Consider the following 15,892-nt stretch of genomic DNA (forward strand, 5'->3'; position numbering starts at 1 on the left):
TAGTCTATGTGGCCAGAAGAACGCCTAGCATACTTTTCAAACTCTTCTTTAGGATTTTTTTTAGGTCTATATAAATTTTTAAGTATAGGAATCTCAACAGAGTAAAACCATTTTCTATTTGACAAAATAAAATAAATCTAGATACTTCAATTTTGAAACCCATATGCCTGTAAGACATGAATTCTATCAAGATGATAAATTGCATGCTAATCATATCCATCTGTAGTACTTAGAAGGAGATAGTGAGCAGAAGGTTAGCACTAAATCTTTATTATAATTTGAAGAGATTTATTGAAGAACCCATATCATACTCCTAGTAGTACATAACCACTACACCAAAACAAACAAACAAAGAAACAAATTTCAAAGAATAAATGAATTCCAGAGAACATCATGGAATGCTTTGCTATATTCATTCATTTATTCATTCAGTGCATACTGAGCACCAGTCCTATACCAGACATCTAAGACCATGTTCTTAGATGTTGGGACACTGCAGTGAGCAATGTAGACACAGTGATCCAGGAGCTTATAGTCTATATAAGACTATTCTTGCTGCATTGGCTCTAAAATATATAAAAAAGAACTCTTTCGTTTATAAGGCAGAGAATTTTGTCAATATCCAAGCACATTTGAAAGAGACTTCCTCGTACACAAACTACTTCCTGTTGCTATGTGCAATGCTATGTTGGACAACTATTTTCAGGCCATTAGTTCTACAGTAAATAATTTCCTCTTTAAATTTAGTTTGTTTTGTAAAAGTTTTAAAAGAATTAGTGTACAAGAAACAGCGAGGAACTAGCTTTTAAATGAATAAATATGGCTTGCAGCATTGTGAAGGAGCATGTGAGGAATGTTTGGCTCTGCAGAAGGCAGCAGGTCTTCTCCAGTCTCAGGGGTGAACATCCAAGTAGACTGAGTTGCATTATCTATTAGAATTTATTACTGCTCCTGTAGATGCAATAATCATGATGAAAAAGGATCCTTCACAGCACAGCTTCCTCCTCTCTGAAACAAGAAAGACTTGATTCGAACAAGATTGAGATAAATGAGTATCTAAAATCCCAGTCCTTCCTCACCTGCTAGAAGCTGAGAGAGCCTGATAGGACAATAAGAGGAGATAATTACAGCTCCTATTTCCCTGACACTCAGCCCACACCCAAAGCTGACTATTGAAAGGAAAATCCTTCTCATCTAATGACATCATATAATCATATGTGAAACAATGGAAAGTGCTGAATAGAGACCTTTATACAATTCTTCCAAGGTAATCTGACAGGCTAAAGAGACAGTATGTTTCCCAAGCTGTGTTTCCTACCCCTGGTATGAAGATGTTGGAATGACTTTATGATCTGGGTTCAACCAAGGCTCCAGTTTCATCTCGTCCCTCCCCATAGCAGACCAATGGCTTACTAAAGATTCTTTAGGTTACAACTACCAGAAACCAAACAAGCATTTCTACACAGAAGGGGCATTTATTAAAAGAATATTACCATATCTCCTGGAATCCAAGGAAGAGGAAAACTCCCCAGGCTCTGGAAGATCCAGGAACTTCCACAAAGGGAAGTTCCATTCCTCTGCCATGAACATGGCTCAGCTCCCAACAACCTTAGTTCTAAATTCCAAAATCATAAGAAGAAAAATCCAAATGACCCAGTCAATATTTTCTTTCAGACTCAGGCAAGGCTGGCCCCTGCCCTGGGCTCCACACTTCAGAGGGCCCTGGATATGACAAAACCATGAAAAAAAAAAATGTATTAAAAAACAGATGGGTCTCTTTATCACTGGGATTCTACATGTAGTTCTTGGTGCAACACAAGTGGTAATTCTAAATCCTCAGGGAAACATTTCTCTATGTATCTTGTCTTAGGATCTTGAGTACAAGGCAACCACATTTGAATTACATGAGACTTTCTGGATTGTGCTGCTGTGGATGTTTGAAGCAAACAGTGCTTTAGAGTGCAGGGGAGATTTGTGTAGCTCTTGCACATAGAGAAGAATAAAGGCAAATAAATTAACTTGTAAAATCCATGTTATCAGATACCATAAATAGAATAGATCCCCTTATAATGAAAGTCTGTTTCCCAATAGCGCTGAACATTGATTCTTTTATTTCTCTTCTTGTTACCATTTGCAGCTCCAGAGGCACTTATGATTTTAGGGTGGCATTCATAATAGTTAACATGTAGCAGCTGAGAAACATTTTGGAATGTTAAGCAATTCAGATTGCTTTGAAATTTGTATATATATGGGTCTATAATATCACTTAAACATAGTATAGATTCTTTTAATTGTCAACTAGTTGGACATTAAATGGTAAAATTATAAACAGTATTGTTTTTATGAAACAACAAAATTTTATTAAAATTGTAAAAATTTTAAAATTCAGCTTGATTTAACTAATTTTGAATAAAATTATGAAACCCACCAATTACAATTTGTGTTTTACTGCTTAATTTTAAGAAATGATTTTAGGGCCAGGCACGTTGGCTCACGCCTATAATCCCAGCACTTTGGGAGGCCGAGGTGGGCGGATTACCTGAGGTCTGGAGCTTGAGACCAGCTTGACCAATATGGAGAAACCCTGTCTTTACTAAAACTACAAAATTTACTAAAAATACAAAATTAGCATGGTGGCGCATGCCTGTAATCCCAGCTACTAGGGAGGCTGAGGCAGAAGAATCGCTTGAACCTGGGAGGTGGAGGTTGCAGTGAGCTGAGATCATGCCACTGCACTCCAGCCTGGGTAACGAGAGTGAAACTCCATCTCAGAAAAAAAAAAAAAAAAAAAGAAATGATTTTAAATATTTTAGAAGAAAACACTTCTTTTGGAAAACTACATTTAATTTTTAAAATTGTATATATATTCTAAGTTGTAATTTTGAATGAAAATGTAGTAAAAATACATTTAATTTTTTAATCTTTTAGATCCTTAGGAATGACTACAAGTCAAAATCACAAAAGAAGTAGAAAATGTAAAAGTAACCCCAAAATAGAAAGAAGAAATAAAGAATCTTCAAAGAGGATGTTTTCTTAATTTTTTTAAACTCACAATTAAATTGAACAAATGTATGTTAAGCATAATCTACATAAGAGTTATGAATAAGATATTACAAATTCTATATATACTGAGGCTTTACTGACTGTTCAAAAAATGGAAATGTACAAAAAATTGTCCCAGTCAAATCCACAACTTGTATGCCTCTGATGAAATTCCTGCAACTAAGAAAACTCAATAATTCACATTTTAAAATATGAATATTTCTTATCAATTGAAAATTTAATTACTTATCAAAACAAAAAAGATTTGAAACGATATTTATATCAAAATCACAACCCAAAAACATCAAATGCAACTCGGCATTTCCCTTTAAAAGATGCAAAAAAAAAAAAATGACATTCATGCATTATAAGTTGAATGAGAAAGACAAAATCTCTGGAACTTACTCTTTATTAGATGATGATTCTAGAAAACAGTCCATGTGGACTTTTGACAGTGTGAAAATGTTTCTTGCAAAATACACTCTGCTGCAAGTAAATGATTTTGATTTTTCATTGCCTGAACATTGCAGAAAATGTTATACTCCATTTTATATCAAAATTCTCTCAAATGGAGAGAAAAGTGTTAAAACTGACTTTTACGTTTTCACATCAAAAACAAAATACTATGTTACTACTGTCAAATGCTTCACAACTAATCTTCAAAATGAAGGTATTTGTTGCTAACAACACTTAGGATCTCAATCAAAGAACACAGATATATCAGTTGTGCATGTATACACAAACACAAAACAAAATGTACGATTACTAGAATTTTTTTAAAAAAATTTAAACAGCAAAAATTGATAGCATTCTGTAAAGGAAGACATAGGATATTAGCATGATATATTTTTTAAAGGTTATGTATTTCATATTTATCCCAAAGTTTTCATAGCACAAACAACAAACATTTTCAGAAAACAACAGGAATTTTTTAGTTTAAATAGAAATTATTGAGAAATGTTATACTATAATGTTTGAACATGTAAGCCCAATAAAAATAAAGAAACAAATGTCAAAGATCAGAAAGTTGTAGATGTGTGGTCTTATTTCTAAGATCTCTATTCTACTCCATTGAAAGGATTCCCTATTTAATAAACGGTGCTGGGAAAACTGGCAAGCCACATGCAGAAAATTGAAACTGGACCCCTTCCTTTCACCTCATACAAAACTCAACTCAAGATGAATTAAAGACTTAAATGTAAAATCTCAAACTATAAAAATCCTAAAAGAAAATCTAGGCAATACCATTCAGCACATAGGCACAGTCAAATATTTCATGACAAAATCACCAAAAGCAATTGCAACAAAAGTGAAAATTGACAAATGGGACCCAATTAAACTAAGGAGCTTCTGCACAGCAACAGAAACTATCACCAGAGTGAACACACATCCTACAGAATGGGAGAAAATTTTTGCAATCAGTCCATCTGACGAAAGTCTAATAGCCAGAATCTACAAGGAACTTAAACAAATTTACAAGAAAAAAACAAGCAGCCCCATTAAAAATTGGGCAAAAGACATGAACAGCCACTGCTCAAAAGAAGACATTTATGTGGTCAACAAACATATGCAAACAGCTCAACATCACTGATCATTAGAGAATGCAAATCAAAACCACCACAATGAGATACCATCTCAAGCCAGTCAGAATGGTGATTATTAAAAAGTCAAAGAACAGCAGGTGCTGGTGAGGCTGTGGAGAAATAGGAATGCTTTTATACTGTTGATGGGAATGTAAATTAGTTCAACCATTGTAGAAGACAGTGTGGTGATTCCTCAAAGACCTACAGAACCATAAATTACATTTGGCTCAGCAATCCCATTACTGAGTATATACCCAAAGGAATATAAATCATTTTATTATAAAGATGCATGCATGCATATGTTCATTGCAGCATTATTCACAGTAGCAAAGACACGGAATCAACCCAAATGCCCATCAGTGATAGACTGGATACAGAAAATGTGGTGCATATACACCATGGAATACTATGCGGGCATAAAAGGAACAAGATCACGTCCTTTGCAGGGATATGGATGGAGCTGGAAGCCATTATCCTCAGCAAACTAATAAGGGAACAGAAAACCAAACACTGCATGTTCTCACTTATAAGTGGGAGCTGAACAATGAGAACATATGGACACAGGGAGGGGAACAACACGCACTGGGTTCTGTCGGGGGATCTGTGGGAGGGAGAGCATCAGGATAAACAGCTAATGCATGTGGGGCTTAACACCAAGGTGATGGGTTGATAGGTACAGCAAACCACCATGGCACATGTTTACCCATGTAACAAACCTGCACAAACGTATGTAGCAAACGTCCTGCATATGTAGCCCAGAACTTAAAATTAAATTTGACTTAATTTTAAAAAGAAAGAAACCAATGATTACTATCTAAAAAGAACCCAAAATAAGATTTGAAAATGTTATGTGTAATAAAGTGAGAAAATAAATCATCCACAAAATAAAAATCTAAAAATGCTAAGTTCAACTGTATTGTACCAGAAACAAAATTCATGTTGGAAAATAACTTTTATTATTCAAATGTTTGAACTAACCCCCAAAAATTAAAATTTAAGAGTGTTTAATTTCTTTTATATATGTTGGTAAAAGCTTGGGTTTTGATTAAAATGAGGATATTTAAAAACACAATTTTCAGTGGTAGACATTAAACTGAAAGGTTATCTAGGCAGAGCTATGATAATGGCATCAACATAGTTGCTCTAAAAACGAATGTACAAGACAGAATTTGGGCTAAAATTTAAAAAGCATTCTTTGTACCATATAGTACATGATTTGGATTTGTCACATGAGACAAACCCTCCACTGTGTCAATAGTTCAACAGTGATGACATTTTGTGGAGCAATTCATTATTATATTAGATGTTTTCTGAATATGCTTATCAAATATAACTTTATCACTATACTCAGAAACACAATGAGGATGGCAACTAAATGCTGCTATAGCAATTAAATTTTATTTAAGTAAAATATATGAAATATACTAGAAGAAAGCAAAGTAGTAGAAAATCCCAAATTAAGAGAAAATTCATTATTTGACAGAAAATGAATTAATCTTGAATTTGGTTATTTCGTGTAAACTGATATCTGTTACTGGTTATGTTAGCAAAAGCTTACAACAAACTCAAATTACTTTTGGTTAACTTTTATAAAATTGAAAGTCTAATAAAATGTTAGAAAAAAATGAGCTTTTTTTTTCCAAATTGAAAGAAACAGCAGGTGACATAACAAACATGCGTTCCAATAAAGAAAGGGGAAATAAGAATGTCTGCATATCTGTGAAGGAGAGGATTCATGTATCCATAATCTCTAAGGGAATTTCTATAGAGTTTATTTTCTGAACATATTATAGGTCCAGATATAGTCTTAAATAAAGAGAAATTTCAATACATTGAGTAATATTTTATTGCTATTTTCATTTTTATAATATTACAGCACTGAATTTTTGAAAGAAGAAAAACTTTAGAAGTATTGTATGGATATTGCTGTAAGAGACCATGAAAGTTTTGTGATAGTGACATATGCAATTAAAATAGCTTATAATAGATTCTATGATCATGGCAATTTATTATAGATAGCTCCATGACAATGATTAAACATTGTATGTAAATTTCATTGTTCATTCTGAATATTAAGTATTGCTTTAAGAATTTTATTGACAATTTCCACTGCTGTCTCAGGAGAGTAAAGTTGACCCAAACTGAAAGGAAGAAGAACTGAGAGGTATAATGATTCAAAAAACATGGCTTAATTGGCCTTACTATTGACAGAATACATTTGGTGAAAATCTGAATCATAATGACATAATGATTAATTCAACTAAAATATTAATAAAAAGAAATAAAAATATATTTCATTAAACAAATAGATGATAGTTTATAAATGTACATGTCATTATTTTATTATTCATCCAAATACTGCTGGCTTATCAACTGGAAACTTTGACATGCATAATAAGAATTCAATTCCAGGGAGGCTGAGGCAGGCGGATCACAAAGTCAAGAGATAGAGATCATCCTAGCCAACATGGTGAAACCCTGTCTCTACTAAAAATACAAAAATCACCTGGGTGTGGTGGCATGTGCCTGTAATCCCAGCTACTCAGGAGGCTGAGACAAGAGAATCACTCAAACCCAGGAGGCAGAGATTGCAGAGGGCTGAGATCATGTCACTGCACTCCAGCCAGGTGACATAGCAAGACCCATCTCAAAAAAAAAAAAAAAAGAATTCAATTCTATTGTCTTTCATATTTGGCCAACACTCAATTATATAAAAATTATAGCTTCATACACATATATATTTAAAATATTGTTGTAAAGGGACATACCTGTTCTAATTTAATGTGACCAGTAAGAACAGTGTCACCCAATATAAGCACAGTTACCAGGGAATCAACTCAGTGTGCCTGGGAGCATTTTCCAAAGAAAATGCTATGAATCCCCACATGCCATTGAGACTTATCTATTATACTACTTCTCATGGTGTATCAGTTGTTTTCTGTGTGCTGGTCCATTCCAACAGAGCACAAGCTCTTTAGGGGTAAGGACTATAACTTTTCATGTTCGTTTCTAATATCTAATTCAGACAGAGTCTTCTGCATAGAAAGTACTTAAACATTTATTAAATGAATCAATGAATTCACAAATAGATTAAATTTCTGACAAATTCAGAGTTTCTAATACTCATATCACATATTAACATTATCATATATAATATTCTATATTATATAATAATATTATAGAGTTCAGTATAATTTCTTTACATCTTAATGCATCAGAAAGAGCTTTACTAAGCCATTGATACTGAAATTAAAAGAAATTCACATTCACGTTCTTGCTAAATGTTAATGATACTCAAACCTAAAGAAGTCATGAATCAAGTGAGATGTGATGGTTTCAGACTTGAATAACATTTTCCCAATTGAATTTTTTAATTATAAATATGGCAATGCTAAGTACAACCAATATAAACACAAAAGATCATAAAGTAAAAAATAAAAATCTCCTGCCCTCTCATTCATATAGTCCAAGAGGCAACTACATCTAACAGTTCGGTGGATTTCTATCCAGATATTTTTGATACCTTGAAAATATTATTTTCCACACACTCACAAAAGCCACAGGTAATTTTTTTTTCTATTCTTTCCTTTTCTTTCTTTCTTTTTTTGACCCAAACTTGAATTGTAGTCTCTAGATTGTCTTGCAACTCGTTTCCATCACTTAAAAATATTATGCTGTAAACATCTTGCTAGACAGTTTTTACAATGTTGTCTTCAGGTTATTCAGACACTGGATAGCAAGAAATGTTTAGAGTTCATTTTCAACATGTAATTATAAGTACTTAAGGAAAACAGGACTATATTATTTCAGTTGAACATCTCACCAAGCTCTTCTCACATTTATTTTCTTGATAATCTCTTGAAATGCTGGTTTGGTCTTGAAGTTCTTGATTATTGAAGCTCAAGTCTCACTGTGACATCACTTGGGAAGTCCAGGCTTATCCGGCTTATCCATGAACAGAAATTGCCCTGGGGATTTCAGATCTTCCTCATTTGGAAAATTCAGAAAATTATGTAGAAATCACATCAAGAAACCTTTGATTTGAAAGTGAACTCATTTATTAACTTTTCTATACATTTTTAAAAAGGAAAGTGTGTATGTAGAAGCATTTTCTTTTTTTAAAAAAGTGCTGCAGGGCTGAAAATATCATTTTCACTTTCATTTAGTCGGGCAAAGAGTTAACCCCCAATAAACAAACTACCATGTAACCAAGTAAACATAAGATAGTCAATTTTACTTAGAAGTTGTTTTCAGTATTTTATTGGAGCTCAGCTGAAGGGGAAGCTAGACATTTGGCTAGCTACCTTCAACCTAACAATAAAGAAATCAACACATCTGTTCTATATCTGGCCAGGCTCTGTGGCCCCCTCAAAATTTGACACATTATTATGCTTCTCTGGGCTTCCGTTATGTCATTTCTAAAACAAATGTGTTGGACGAAAAGATCTTACTGCTTTCTAAAATTACAATTCAACCAAATGATGACTTCAACCAAAACTATAATTCTCTAGTAAGGATAATTTGGTCTATGTTTCCTCGCATTGAACTAATATACAGTTTTTTAAAATAATTTTTAGGGGAAATTATGAGATATGTCCCCTAATAATTTAGAAATATGATGTGATGTCCATTACCCTCTCAGAATTAAGCTATGAAGTTAATTCAAAATGGACCAAGACAGAAAGATGAAAAGTTTGACTGAAAATATTAGCACATGTAAATGAGGGATGTATCAAAAGAAAGTTTTTTTGCCACCTCCGTCTTCCCCCATCTCTCCACCAGGGAAAATACGAAAGGGTGTAAGGAATAAGGGAGGCACAGAAGAGAGGGAAGGGTCAAAGTCAATGGGAGGTGAGTGTGGCTGCTGTCCTCACCTGGTGCTCTTAACTGCTGGAGACACCAATGATCTTGCTCACACATACTGCTCACACGCTCAGCCAGCTAACTGCAAGAGCCATTCGCCATCCCCTGAGAAAGTAAACATTCCTCCAGTCATCCATCAGTTTAGAATAACAGACATGATAAAGCCAGCAACAACATTTATGGGAAACAATGCTTCTCCCAAGGACCACAGCTATAAAGTGTCACTCAACCTTCCTTCTTCTTTGAAGGATTACTGCCTTCTCACTCATGAAGAAACATGTTTATCTAATATTATAGACTATCAAAATGTCACGTTTGAAATAGTATTAGTAGGGATGAAATACTCCATTCTTGCCCGGAGGATCTCAGTCACCTTGACCCAGTGAAGCAGCCTCCATTTCCCCATTTCCAAGTCAGTTGTAGAGCTTCAGATAAGGGGTGTCTAGACACTATATTCAACATCAATCTTGACTTTGTAGTTTTTAAGGAAACAGGGCCTGAAGTCCATGTCATGGTCTAGACTTGATATTGATCCTCTACTCACAGTCTTGTTTTGTTTTGAGCCCATCAAAGCACTGCTTCATTTAATGTTCACTTTAATTCCACCCTTCCTTCAAATTCTATAATAACTCAGCTTTTTCCTTGTTTGGAAGTGGTTCTATAAACTTAATTTTTCAGACTTCAGGTCTGTTCCTTTCGGTTCTAGGCTGATGGGCCTGATGGGCTAGGACATCTTGTAGATCTACCATAGTAGAGAATGCTCTGTGTGATTATTATATTTCTCATTATAAGTTAATTCCTTCAAATTTTAAAAAATGTTGATTCTTGCTTACAGTAGATCTGCCCCCAAGAGATAGACCCACTATTGGGAAACAAGAAAATCATTTAATTTTTAGCCCATCAGGTGTCAAAGCACTATATCTTTAAATAAGTAATGAATGAGTACTTGGTGGGCTTTAGAAGACAGCCCCAGAGACCACCTTGTGTGGGCAAGGATATATTCCTCTAACTTCTACACCTTCCAGAATGTTCTATGTTCTGTCATCTTTGATGACCATAACACTACATACTAATACTATTATGGCTCACTGAGCTGCAGAAATTTGGAAGAAATTTTGTCTGTGGAAATAATAAAATTGACACAAAAATTTGGAGGCAGAAAGTGTTTCATGATTTGGAAATCAATTTATTTTAAAAAAAGTTTTTAAACAGAAAAAGAAATTCACAAAGCATCCTCCCTAGGGTTTCTCTAAACACAGAGATTCCGTTGAGTACGTTTTTCCACACTGGCCTTTCTTTGGCGCTTTGTTTCTGTGGAGAGGCTGCAGGAACTGCTCTGGGGCTGAAATGGGTCCTGACTTCAAACTGAACAGCGTGTTCATTATTTTGTTTGAATATGATTCGCTACCAAAAAAGAAAGTTTGGAAATCACTGACATAGCTCTGCTTTTATATCATCTATTATATACGCAGAACACACTGATTTTAGAATCACAATAACCGTCAATGATCCCAATTGCCCATGTGGGGAAAAAACGTTGTTCTGAAGAACTTTGGCTTTGAACGGGTGGTTGGGAGCGCACCGGGACTAGAGCATACTTCCAACCTTTCTGGTTTACGTAAATTGGCACGAAGAAGATATCATGATGAAATTTAGTTTCTATCCAACAGAGGGCTGTCGTAAAACTGTTAGCTTGGAAGGGATGTGGCCCTGAAGGAATGAGAACTGAGGATAGGCATGGTAAGTTTGGAAGCAGAAAATGAGCATAAATGTCATTTGGCTTTTTCTTTTTGCCTAGAATCAAATAGGCGCATTGTTTTGTTCAGTGCCCAGAGGTTCAATACCATTCTTTTCTTGCCTTTCACTCATCAGCTTAGCCACCCACCCATACTGCCTTCTTTTTCTGCTGGAAATAGGAGTTTTCTCTTTGAGATCCAAGTTAACAGCTGCCCAGAAGGCCCCAGGACTCTGATGAGCAATGAACCCTTGATGTGACTGCTCTCTCCTGGGCTTTGGGATGCATGCAAGGTTCTTTGGGAGACGGGATGGGAACTGTGCTGGCCTTGGCACTGGGTGTGAAGAGCACATCACTATTTACAACTTTGGGCTTCAGTTCAGTCCTGAAAGAAGCATTAAATTTGCAAATGGTAGTAAGCTCTGCCTAATGAAAGATGGCATCAATTAAACAGCGTTGTGTGTTTAACCTATATCTCCAAGAACACAAAAACAAAAATCACAGTAGAAACTTCTAACATTAATATCATGCATAAATATTTACTATGTAATATAACAAAGATATTTCCTTAAAAAGCACTAAAGAATTTTGAAATTAGGCATCATGTGCTCATTTTTCTATACATTACAATTTTTTTTTTTTTTTTTTTTTGACAGTAGAATGAATGATGGCTGTGAAGAGGCAACTCAGTTGGGATTCTCAAATCCCCAGATTCCATGCCTGGCTCTGCTGTCGATGAGGGTGTGTTTCTTATCCTTACTGAGTCAGTTTCCCTCCAACTTGAAAATTTTAAGAATCTGTCACTATTGATTCTCGTGTCTTAAGTGTGGACTAAGCAGCTTAATCCAACGCAGTTGTTGGAACTTCATGTTAATGTTAGAGTAGGGGTTAACAAACTAGACCCATGAGTCAAATCTAGTCTTTTGCCTGTTTTGGTAAATAAAATTTTATTAAAACAACCACACCTAGTCATTTATACATTGTCTAGAGCTGCTTTCTCAGTACTCAGTACGTTGGTACTGAGAAAGCTGCAGTTCCACAATACTGTGGAATAGTTGCAACGAGAGCTTGTGTCCCACAAAGCCTAAAATACTTATCCTTTGCAGAAAAAGTTTGCTCACTGCTGCTTTAGAGAAATTAAATGTGATTCTTTAAAGGAATCATCAACAACAAAGAACTTATTTCATCTCCCTACTAAAATATTATAGAATGATCAGAAAAGGAAATCAAGAGAAAAAGAAGCATTGGGTCAACCAAAGGAGAACCCAGCTACAATCTTTACTGCCAGTTGAATATTGCTTCATACGTTATTATTATCATTAGTAGTAGTAGTAGTAGTAGTATTTGAGATGGAGTCTCACTTTGTCACCCAGGTTGGAGTGCAGTGGTGTATGATCTTGGTTCACTGCCACCTCCGCCTCCTGGGTTCAAGCAATTCTCCTGCCTCAGCCTCCCGAGTAGCTGGGGTTACAGGTGCACAGCACCAAGCCCTGCTAATTTTTGTATTTTTAGTAGAGATGGGGTTTCACCATGTTGGCCAGGCTGGTCTTGAGCTCCTGACTTTAGGTAATCTGCCCACCTTGGCCTTCCAAAGTGCTGAGATTGCAGGTGTGAGCCACTGCAGTTGGCCACTTCATACATTATTAATTGAGAAAAGGATAAAGAAGTAAAATGTTTAATTTTTATTATTTCTTTTTCTCGAGTTTAATCACACTTCTTTTAGGCTTGAACTAACGTTTGTAGGCAGAGAGTCAGTAGCTGCATAGAAGGGAAGCATGCATTCGGTTTTCATTTCATTATTACTGTGGCCCTTCCATGGATTCTGTCCCTGGTGCTCCTTTCTGCAATCTCTCCAAATAGGAGTTACAATTCTAAGAACACATTAAGCCTTCTCCCAGTCATTGTATAAATTCAGGATATTCTTCTTTCATTTGTCTGAAAACACAATTTAAGCATCAGCTTCTTGGTTACCTGCCTCTAGACAAAACAGTACCTTGAGCCTACCAGAGACTACATATCTGCTGCACGTATCATGGGTTGTGACTTTTTTTTCTAAAGAGCAGATCTTCCACGGCAGGGCCAATGTCTCTGCAGTTTGCCCTTTCCCCAACGTCACAACATGAATGCTTGAGTTGCAGGTTCAAGACAGGAAAAATGGGACAGGTGGCGCCTTATCAATTCCCCTTTAATAGGAAATCCAAAAGCTTTCTCTGAAGCTTCCAGCAGGTTAAGCTTTCTTCTCATTGGCTAGACCTGTATCTCCTGGCTCCACCTAGTGGCTAGCATGTTTTCCTGGGGACATCCCTGCCCTAAAAAAATTGGGGTGTCGTTAGCACCTGAGAAATGAGACAAGGGATCGAGGGAAGGCAACTAGCAACATAGACCACAAGATTGTAGAACTCACCTTGGATAAAGTGAATCACATAGACAAACGTGGATATAAAAATAAATAAAAATATTTTTTTGGCGAGGCGCAGTGGCTCATGCCTGTAATCCCAGCGCTTTGGGAGGCCAAGGCAGGTTGATCACAAGATCAAGAGATAGAGATCATCCTGGTCAAAATGGTGAAACCCCGTCTGTTTTAAAAACACAAAAATTAGCTAGGTGTTGTGGTGCAGGCCTGTAGTCCCAGCTGCTGGGGAGGCTGAGGCAGGAGAATCGCTGGAACCTGGGAGGCAGAGGTTACAGTGAGCCAAGATCGTGCCACTGCACTTCAGCCTGGAGACAGAGCGAAATACTGTCTCAAAATAATAATAATAATAATTTTTTTGTCCAGTCCTTTGGGAGGCCAGGGGTTTGAGAACAGCTTGGGCAACATATCAAGACACTATCTCCACAAAAAAAGTATATAAAAGTTAGCCAGGTGTGGTGGTGTGAGCCTGTAGTGCTAGCTACTTGGGAGGCTGAAGTGAGAGGATCACTTGAACCCAGGAGTTCAAGTCTGCAGTGAGCTATGATCGTACTGGTGCACTCCAGCCTGGGCAACAGAGTGAGACCCTGCCTCCAGTAATTTTTTATGTTGTGTTTAATGTTATGGGAATTATTCACTAACCCAACAAATATGTGTTAAACACCCAAAATGTTATAGGTCTAAGGACTCTTCTCTGGACCCATTTTGATTCAAAATGATCTAGCCTAAATCAAATAATGAAGGTATGTATATCTTAATATTCTTTACAGCATACCACATTGGTCAAAACCAGTCAATTCTTTTAACAGTTACGTTGAATGAAGGAAAACACATAGAAAAACAAAGATGTTGAGTAATGAAGTGGAAACAGAGCCCCACCCCACCCCCTACCAATTCACTAGATCAATTAATGACTGAAAAGGCTTTTCCTAAAATTTAAAAACAAATTGACTTGAGACTGAGATTAAGGGTTAAAAGAAAAGGCCCTTCTCCCTCTCAGTCTTTGGCGGTGAAACAAAGAGATCAGTTGGAATTTCACAGAATTAATGGGATATCTCTTGTTTTCTGATCACTAATGAATAACCTGGATGAAATAAAACTCTCTTCTTTGCCAAGGTGCTTTTTCTCCCTTTTGATGAATAATCATTTACCTACAGCAATGCAGACTTATTAGCACAGAAATGTTATTCATACTCAGAAAGAACAATGCATTAAAAATAGGAACAGAAAGAGGTGGACTAAGCAGATGGTATTCTGGACTTTGAGTTCCAGAGTAAAAATTTAATCCTCTATTGTCACAACCTCCAAGGGACTATCCAACTCCTTTTATTTCACTGGAATTCAATTGTATTGACTGTTTTCAAATACGTGGGTAATTGACTGAGGATCAAAAATCTTTTGTGATATGTTGAAGACTTTTACCACAAAGTTTTTTTCCTAACATAATTCAATCTGCCCTGTTAGAGATTGGAATAGTCGAAAGACAGAAAATTCCCAAGGATTCCAGGATTCTGTGTTACACACTGTTGTCTGGATCTCTAGGTTTGGTTACCTTAACTATTTAAAGTCTTTCCCAGGTACACTGTGAATGGAGCATAGAGGATTGTTTTCCACAACCCCTGGTTAATCATACAGCATTGTTATCACTAGGGTTCTGGAAATCAGGTGGAGTTAGGAACCAGAACATTGCTGGGAGGTGGCAAGGCACCTGACAAGCCTTTAAAAACTACCAATGCCTGCCTCCTGACAGCTTAGTGAATGTGGTGAATTTCATCAGCTAAAAGAATAAGAATTTTTAATAAAATCATAAAGGTATTAACTAATTGAAACATAAAGTCTCCTTTTATGTATACAACTTCCTTCTATAACATACCTGGAAAGTAGTTAGGAAAACATTGAATACCAGCAATCATGGGAATGTAATTATTTCTCAAAATAACTTGTTTAATTTTCTAGCAAATTTAGTAGTTTGGAATATTATTTTTAAATTAATACATACCTATTTTCCTTTAATTCATGCAGTGTCCAAGTTCTGCCCTCTCAAAACAGGAAAAGTTAATCTTAGCTTCTACATCTCAGCCCTTCACTTGTTTAATGGCACACATCCACCTTTCTTAAATAAACCCCGGATCTTTGCATAATCACTTTTTAGATAGCTGAGTTTCAAATCCCATCACTATCCTGGATGTATTTCTAAAGGAAAAGCTCCTCATGGTCAATATTTTATTTAAAGTAGTGGCCAGGATTCTGATTTAGTTG

At 35.9% G+C, this 15,892-nt stretch overlaps 1 long non-coding RNA gene across 1 annotated transcript; it reads right to left on the reverse strand.

The window, feature by feature from the left end:
* Positions 1-399: 399 nt before the first annotated feature.
* Positions 400-9,593, reverse strand: LOC105538542. Its single transcript, XR_001005925.1, has 4 exons — positions 9,500-9,593; positions 3,145-3,222; positions 829-1,008; positions 400-566 (listed from the first exon to the last, which is right to left on the reverse strand). It is a non-coding gene; the product is annotated as an uncharacterized LOC105538542 (long non-coding RNA).
* Positions 9,594-15,892: the final 6,299 nt, after the last annotated feature.

This window comes from Mandrillus leucophaeus, unplaced genomic scaffold (genome assembly GCF_000951045.1).
Source record: "Mandrillus leucophaeus isolate KB7577 unplaced genomic scaffold, Mleu.le_1.0 Scaffold194, whole genome shotgun sequence".
NCBI classification, from domain to species: domain Eukaryota; kingdom Metazoa; phylum Chordata; class Mammalia; order Primates; family Cercopithecidae; genus Mandrillus; species Mandrillus leucophaeus.